The 8,684-nt window shown below is 43.8% G+C and overlaps 1 long non-coding RNA gene across 1 annotated transcript in view; it reads right to left on the bottom strand.

Annotated features, from left to right (window-relative positions):
• Window positions 1–4,104: 4,104 nt before the first annotated feature.
• LOC126499813 (uncharacterized) overlaps window positions 4,105–8,684 on the bottom strand; it is a 7,939-nt gene continuing 3,359 nt past the window's right edge. The window contains exon 3 of the long non-coding RNA XR_007591188.1: window positions 4,105–4,215. This is a non-coding gene — a long non-coding RNA (uncharacterized lncRNA). The remainder of the gene's footprint in view (window positions 4,216–8,684) is intronic.

Here is an 8,684-nt window from a genome sequence, read left to right as displayed (position 1 = left end):
CATTTTGTAGGTGTGCTGGTCAGCATGTTGCTTTTATCAGAAAAAAATCCTTGGACTGTGGCATCGAGTGAGCTGAGAAAACATTTTGCTCAGTTTAGCCATTTAAAATTGTGCAATGTACCTTTTGATAGAGAGACTGGCTTTCACAGAGGCATGAGTTGGGTTCAGTTTTCTTCAAAGGAAGAACTTCAGATTGTACTACAGCAGGAAAACCATATTAACGATAGAGCAAAGATCCATGTTCAAGCTCAGAAACCAAAGGGTGTGCAAGGGGCTCGAACATCTGATGCAGAGAAAGACTTCTGTGCTGATTATTGTACTAACCATTAGATAAATAGAACTGAGACTTTGAAAAAAAAAAAAGACCAGCCTTGGATACATACTGAGTCTGAGGGCAGCCTAGGTTAAAAACTCTGACTGAAACAAACAAACAAAAAAAAAGAGACGTGAATTTTTCAAATGAAACCCTGTCTTGACATCTGCTGTGCACAGGCAGCAGCAGGGAGAGGTCTCTGTGTCCAAAGCTGTAGACTCACACGTTGTTTCGCTCACCCTTTCATATCACAGAGACAGAACTGTGACACATTCTCCTGATGAAGAAGATTCAGTCAGCACTTTTTACCTTTGGTTGCTTAAAAGAGGTTTATTTGCCCAAAGTCAATGGACCCAGAAGGCGGACCAGCATTACTCTATGATTCCAGTTTACATAACACCAGTAAACACAACTACAAGTCTGCAGCCTGTGACCTTTCCTTCTTGGGTTTTGAATTATTTGCCATTGATCTTTCTGAAGTAAATACAGAAGAAGCTGGGCTATACCTGTATTTCCTGGAGACCCTGCCCCCAAAATAAAGACTATTTCACCATGGCTCTTGGTTACTAGCCAGAAATTGTTGATAAGACCCTGTTGCTGAAGATACCATACACACTGGTCATAGCACATGGAGAAATTGAGTTGGCACTGACCACAAAGCTTCCTCCCTGCTTGCTAACTTTCATAGCACTGAAGAGTTCTATGCAGCCTGCTAGGGAGGAAATGCCATCAACACTCTTACCCATCCGTAAACTCTGTGAGGTATAATAACCATAGGTGCCGTAGCGGCATGAATGTTATGGGGACAACCAACTGGTTTCTGTTTAGCTTTAAAGCCTACTTCACAGAAGGAAACACACGTCTGATACTGTAAATCTGGCCAAGAACCCAAGGCTGGGGAGCTCACAGGCTGCAGGGATGAACCAACTCTTATTCTGATAAGGACATAGTATCAAAACACCCTCTAAAGTTGGTATTCCTCCACCCACGGATGGTTCAGCTCTCAGATCTCATGAGAGACGTTTCAGTGTGAAGTAGGTGATGATGGTTTAACTCAGAAATGAACAATTATGTCAAAATGCAGAGAATGTTAGAGGAGTGCTCAGTCACAAGTGGGCATCTGTAGCAACACACACACACACACACACACACACACACACACACACACACACACCCTGAGGTTCAGGTAAACGGAAAGAGAGGAAGAGAAGAACAGAATGAAAGGTTGGACAAACCAGAAGACAGAGAGGATGTGAGTGAAACTGTCTTGTGGACAGGACCACTGCGCTCATGAACTCATGGCAGCCAAGGTTGCCTGCACAAGGCCTGCTCAAGATTGAGCCAGTCCGCACGCTAGCATAGAGGGGTAAAGGACTCACAAGCCTGACCCAACCCCCAGCTGAGGATCTATAGACTGTTGGTGGCTTCTAAGAAACGGAGAGTCATTCTTCTTTAAAGGGAACAAAAGTCAAGTCCTCTGCAAGAGCAACGAGTGCCTTTAACCACTGAATCATTCCTCCAACCTCTAGGCTGATTATCTTATGATATCTTGTCGCAATGGCAGGAACTAACGCAGGAGACTGGCTTATATCATTACAGAAGCTGAGAGACCTAGTAATGGTCATTTGGAAGTTGAAGTCCTAGAGAAGCCCCAGGCATGTAGTAATCCCAGCATTCTGGAGATGGAGGCAGAAAGATCAGGGATTCGAAGAGGAACAGGAAAGCAAGGTTATTCTCAACTAAATAGGAAGTTCAAAGCTAGTCTAGGATATAGAGGACCCAATCATAAAAAATAAAATAAACAAAAACATGGATGCTGGCTGGTGTTTGGTATTCTGGACTAAAACCATCTTTAGGGTAAAAATCAGAACAAAAAGGATTCTGGATAAATGACAGAGTCTAAAGGCTGTGAAACACTACGTTTCTACATTCAAGGATAAGAGAATGGTGTCCTAGCTTTAGGAAAAATATAAAGCTTCTTTTCCCCTACCCTTTTTGTTTTGTTTTGTTTTGTTTCATTTTGTTTTTCAAGACAGGGTTTCCTAGTAGCTACGGAGCCAGTCCTGGAACTCATTCTGTAGACCAGGCTGGCCTCAAACTCACAAAGATCCACCTACCTCTGTCTCCTGAGTGCTGGGATTAAAGGTGTGCGTCACCACTGTCCAGCTCCCCTACTCTTTAATGCTTGGGTTTAGCACAGCTGATCTGAGGTGCCTGCCCCTGTTGGGGGATCTTTCCTCATCAAAACACCAAGTTCCCAAACAATTTTTTTATGGAAACATCTTCATAGACATCCTCAGAAATGATGCTTTGCTGGATCTCTAGGTATTGTTGGGGGACAGGGAAAGGAGGAGAAACAGAGTTGAAACAGGAGGTTATGTAGCCCAAAACATCCCATAGTCTTGATGTTCTGCATCTCACGCCCCAGTGCTGGGATTACAGGCATGCACCACCATGTCTGGCTCTCCTACATCTTCTCAACCCAGTCAAGCAGACACCTAAAATTAAACAGCACAGTCAGGTATTAGAAAGATATGGAGCTTTAAAAACGGGATGGAATTACAGTTTTCTGGAGTTGAGTTATACTTTTATCAGAGTAAAGAGGTGATTTGAGGGTAGGAGTAAGGAGAAGGCTAATTTAAATCTTGTATAATAACAAATAGGCTGAAAATGCAGCCTTCCTAATATCTGGTTGTACCTTTATGTGACAAAACTATTCATTAGGAAATGTAACCGGGGCTGGGGATGTCACGCGGGTGTTAGAGGACTTGCTTAGCATCCATGAGGCTCTCTTCTCCAGTGCCACGTAAAACTAAGCATGGTGGTACTGGCCTGTAATATTAGCCCCCAGGAGGTGGATGAAGGAGGATCAGAGACTCAAAGTCATCTTTAGCTACACAGTAAACTGGCCTTGACTTCATAAATCCCTGTTGCAAAAATGCCAGAAAGGGGGGGGGGTGCTGAAGAGATGCTTCAACAGTTAAGACCACTGGCTGCTCTTCCAGAGGACAGAGTTCAATTCCTAGCATTCATATGATAACTCAAAACTGTCTGTAACTCCAGTTCCAGGGGACCCAACACCCTCACACAGACATACATGCAGACAAAACACCAATGTACATAAAATTACAAAAAATTTTTTTCAAGACAGGGTTTCTCTGTGTTACAGCTCTGGCTGTCCTGGAACTCACTCTTATAGAGCAGGCTGGCCTCAAACTCACAGAGATCTACCTGCCTCTGCCTCCCAAGTACTGGGATTAAAGGCGTGCATCACTATTGTATGGCAAAATAAATCATTTTTTTTTTAAAAATATGCCAAAAAGAAAAAGAAAAAAAGAGGAAAGAAGGAAAGTAAAAAGAAGTTGCAGCCAGGGGTTGTGGTGCATTCCTGTAGTTTTAGCATCTGGAGCCTACATATCGAGTTCAAGACCAGCCTTGGCTACATGAGCTTTTGTCACAAATCAGAAGACAAAGAAAGCTGAACTTGAGCTTGACAGGACAGGTCTGTGACTTACTCAAGAGACTAAGGAAGGATTGCTAAAGACCTTGTTGAAGGGAGCTAGAGATGTGGCTCAATTGTTAGAGTACTTGCTTAGCGTGCATGAAGCCCTGCTTTCAATTTCCAGCAGCAGAAACACCGAGGAGTGAAGGAATAGGCCTTTTATCCCAGCACTTGCAAAGTGGAGGTAGAAAAATCAGAAACTCAAAGTCATCCTTTGCTGCATAGTGAGCTCAGAGGCAGCCATAATACACGAAACTTTATTCCAAAAATAAAAAAATTGCCCAGGGTGGTGATGACACTTTTAATGTCAGCACTTAGGAGACAGACGTAGGTATATTCTTATGAGACCATCCTGCATAGTGAGTTCCAGCACAGCCAGCAATATGTAGAGGGATCCTGTCTGAAAAAAAAATATTTCAATTAAATGGAAAGATGGTTAAGATTAGCATTTCTTTGCAGAATAGCATCTTTATGCTCTGCCCAGCCACCCCCAACTCCAGGCTAGGGACTAAACACAGGTCCTTACACATGCCACAAATGCAAGGCAAGTGCTCTACCAGTCCACCATTGGGGCTTGTAGTCGGAAGTTTCTGTCCTGCCCGGTTCTGCAGCCATTCAGTCCCATGGAAATACACAGAGGCTTATCTTAATTACCAACTGTTTGGCCTATTAGCTCAAACTTATTATCAAATAGTTTTTTTTTTTTTTTTCCGAGACAGGGTTTCTCGTAGCTTTGGAGCCTGTCCTGGAACTAGCTGTTGTAGACCAGGCTGGCCTCAAACTCGCAGAGATCCACCTGCTTCTGCCTCCCAAGTGCTGGGATTAAAGGTGTACGCCACTACCACCGCCCAGCCCTATCAAATAGTTATTAAATTAGCCCATAATTCTTGTCTATGCTTAGCCACGTGGCTTGGTACCTCTTCTCAGTGAGGCATTCTCATTTTGCTTCTTCTATGTCTGGTTGGTGGTCGCGTCTCTGCCTTTCTTCTTCCCAGAATTCTCTTAGTCTGGTTGTCCCGCCTATACTTCCTGCCTGGCTACTGGCCAATCAGTATCTTACTAAACTAATATGAGTGACTAATCTTTAGAGTGTACAATAGCTTTATCCTACAACATTTCCCCTTTTTTCTTTTCAAAACAAAAACTTTGAATCTAATATCCTTTGTTTAGCTTTTTTTTTTTTTTTTGACCACTATCCATAACAACCTGTAACCAACACTCTAAACAAAGACAAACATCCATAATCCATTTTGGGGGGAATGTGGGCATGATTTTCTAAGCTACTTCCTGCTGATTGGGGGCACTGATAAGCCTATGGGGACCCAAAGAAAATTTAGGATTTTGGTCAAGTCCTGCCTGGATTATTCTGCGAGGCTCAATCACCTCAACCAGCAGCCTTGAAGTTCTGGATGCAGAATTCAGAACTCAGAAGAGGCTAAGCCTCCAATACCTATCCTGGGATTCCAGCATCTACTGGCAATTTCTGGGTCCAATTCTCCACTGCCACCAAGGAATGACTATTCATAGATGGAATGGCTTAAGTGAGATAAATGAATTTCCTCACAGTTTTTGGAGGCTAAGGCCAAAATGAGTGTTGACAGTTGGTTGCTTCCAATGGCTGTGAGAACAAAGCTGTTCCACATATCAGCCCCAGCTTCTGATGGCTTCATGTCTTTTCTTTTAAGAGTTTAATACATTTTTTAAAAATTTAGTATATGTGTGTATGTGTGTAGGGTGTGTATGTGTTTGTAGTTGTAGGGTGTATATGTGTTTGTAGTATATGTATGTGTGTGTTTGTATGTATGTGTGTATGTGTATTTGTGTATGCCAATGTGTGTTTATATGTGTGTGTTAATGTTTGTATGTGTGTGTGCATATATGTATGTTTGTGTATATGTTTTTGTCTGTATGAATGTATGATTAGATGTGTGTATGTTCGTGTGCATGTATTTTTGTGTGCATGAATGTGTCTTTGTTTTTGTGTGCCTGTATATGTGTGTGTGTGTGTATGTAATGTGTGTTTGTGTCTGCATGTGTTTATATGTTTCCGTGTGTGTTTCTGTGTGTTCATTCAAGCGCACCATTTCCTGTCTATAAGCCCACTAACTCATTTAGGATTAGGGGGTCACTGCAATAACCTCTTTCTGAAATTACACTGTAAAAACCTTCCCAAACAATGTCATATTCTGCAGCCCCAGAGGTGAAGACTTTGGCATATAAATTTGTAGGCACAACTCAACCCTTGCAACCCATAATAGAGAGACACAGAGGGAGATGTGAGGTAAACGCGGGGACTGGAATGACAGAGGTGCAAACAGAAGAACACCAAGGGTTATTAGCGGTTACCAGAATGAGGCAGGAACATGCGAGAAGCTTTGCTAGAAGCGTTAAAGGGAGCAGAGTGTGTCACACAGCCACTTCAGACAGACAGCCTCTAGAACTTCAAAAGAATGAGTTTCACTCATTTTAAGTCCCAGGCATGTAGTACTTCATTATGGCAGCAACAGAGAGCTACCCTAATAGGCACCGTGGACTCAATATAGCGGCACCAACACAAAATAAAGGGCCAAGTGAGTAGCTGGAGATGTGGCTAGACCGAAGCTGAGTGAGTCTGGTGTCAAACACCTGTAATCCCAGCACGTGAGAGACAGAGGCAGGAGGACCTAGAGTCGATATGATCCTGGGGTACACAATAAGTTTCATAGGTGTGTGCATGCCTACCAATAAATAACAAATAAATTAATGTTTTCTAAAAGACACTGTCTTAGCCGGGCGGTGGTGGCGCACACCTTTAATCCCAGCACTCAGGAGGCAGAGGCAGGCAGATCTCTGTGAGTTCGAGACCAGCCTGGTCTACAAGAGCTAGTTCCAGGACAGGCTCCAAAACCACAGAGAAATCCTGTCTCAAAAAACCAAAAAAATAAAATAAAATAAAAGACACTGTCTTAGTTGGGGTTATTTTTGTTGGAATGAAATGCCATGATCAATAGCAACTTGGGGAGGAAAGAGTTTATTTGGCTACACTTCCATATCACTGTTTGCCATTAAAGGAAGTCAGGGCAGGAAGTCTAACAGGGCAGGAACCTGGAGGCAGGAACTGATGCAGACAGAGGTCATGAAGGAGTACTGCTTACTGGCTTGTTCCTCATGGCCTGATCAACCTGTATTTTAACAGCACCAAAAACCACCCGTCCAAGGGTGGCATCACCAGCTAGGGGCTGGGCCCTCCCACATCAATCACTAAGTAAGAAAATGCCCTATAGGCTGGCCCACAGCCAGATCTGAATGGAGGAACTTTCTCAGTTGGGGTTTCTTCCTTTCAGATAATGTACCCGATCTCTCTTTTTCTCTATCTGAATAAAAGTTAAAAAAAATTATTTCAAGAATGTACACAAATGTACTCAAATGCTGGGTGGTGGTGGAACGCCTTTAATCCTAGCACTCAGTGAGGCAGACACGGTGGATCTATGTAAATTCAAGGCCAGCCTGGTCTACAGAGTGAGTTCCAGGACAGCCAAAGCTACACAAAGACAAAAACGTTTCAAAACAAACGAACAACAAAAAAATAAGTTCTCAAATGTACTTGATGGATAAAGGTAAACATTTTGTTCAAAAATGAAACATTTTCTTATTTTAATTCTTAAAAATATTATTTCATGTATTTAAGTGTTTTGCTGCATGTATATGTACCGCGTACATGCTTGGTGCCTACAGAGACCAGAAGAATTGGATCTCTGGAACTGGAATAATGGGTGGCTGTGAACTGCCAAGGGGGTGCTGGGAACTGAACCCCAATTCTCAGGAAGATCTGCCAGCGCTCTTAACCGCTGAGTCATCTCCCCAAACCCCAACAAATGAAACATTTTCTCATGAGCCAGACTGATGCGATAGAGTGAGTGGATCATGGAGACTGCCCCTGCCCCTGCCGAGGGACCAGGAAAGCAGAAACAGACAAAATGGGTCTAGGACTGGGCTTCTTCCTGTGAAAACTGAAACTGTCCACGCAGCCTGGTGCTTGCCAGGGGTGTGCCCAGCCAAGCGGAGCACAGTGCAGGATCAGAACACATCCACATGGGTCCTTGCCAAAGAACCTTTTATCCTTTCCCTGGGGGCTAAGACGCAGCTGCTGCTGAATGAAATACTCATCAGAGGCTTCTGATTACAAGCACTGGCTTCCGTCTGCCATTGGCCCTTCGGGGTTCCGTCTAGTTTATCCTTGCGTTTTGCTCACGTGTGGAACATTAGAGATTTCAAAGTGTGAAGGAACCAGCTGCTTCCTTCTTTCCTCCTTCTAAGGAGAGAATGAGAGAGAAAAAATAGCTCATCGCTTGAGGGTGCTGTCCACAAGAGCACCTGTGGAGAAGGGCGTGAGGCAACTCTTCACCTGGCGACAGCAGCAGGAAGCAGGGGGCCATGCGTGCGGGCTGCGCGGCTTACTCTTTCCTTTACTCTCTTTAATTCAGTCCAGGACCCGAGTTTATTGACCTATTCAGAGTAGGTCTTTCCATCACCATCAACTCTCTCTAGAAACATCTTCACAGATATACCTGAAGTGTGGTTCAAAGTGACTGTGGATTTATTAAAGACAAATGAGAAAGAACTCCCGAGGAGAGTAGGAGGGGCTCCGAGGGCAAGGACCAGACGTCTCGCTCTTGATAATCAAGGTGATCCCTTCAGCTGTGAGCCCATGACTTGGATCTCCACACAGTACTCAAAGGGACTCCAAGGGTCTTCTCTCTTGGGCACAAGGATACCAAGGCTGGTGCCCCAATTGTGTGTGTGTGTGTGTGTGTGTGAGAGAGAGAGAGAGAGAGAGAGAGAGAGAGAGAGAGAGAGAGAGAGAGAGAGAGAGAGAGAGAGAGAGAGAGA

This window comes from Alexandromys fortis, unplaced genomic scaffold, assembly GCF_014885135.2.
Source record: "Alexandromys fortis isolate MF-2015 unplaced genomic scaffold, M_Fortis_MF-2015_v1.1 scaffold_36, whole genome shotgun sequence".
NCBI lineage: Eukaryota > Metazoa > Chordata > Mammalia > Rodentia > Cricetidae > Alexandromys > Alexandromys fortis.
This window is presented reverse-complemented; position numbering and strand designations above follow the sequence as displayed.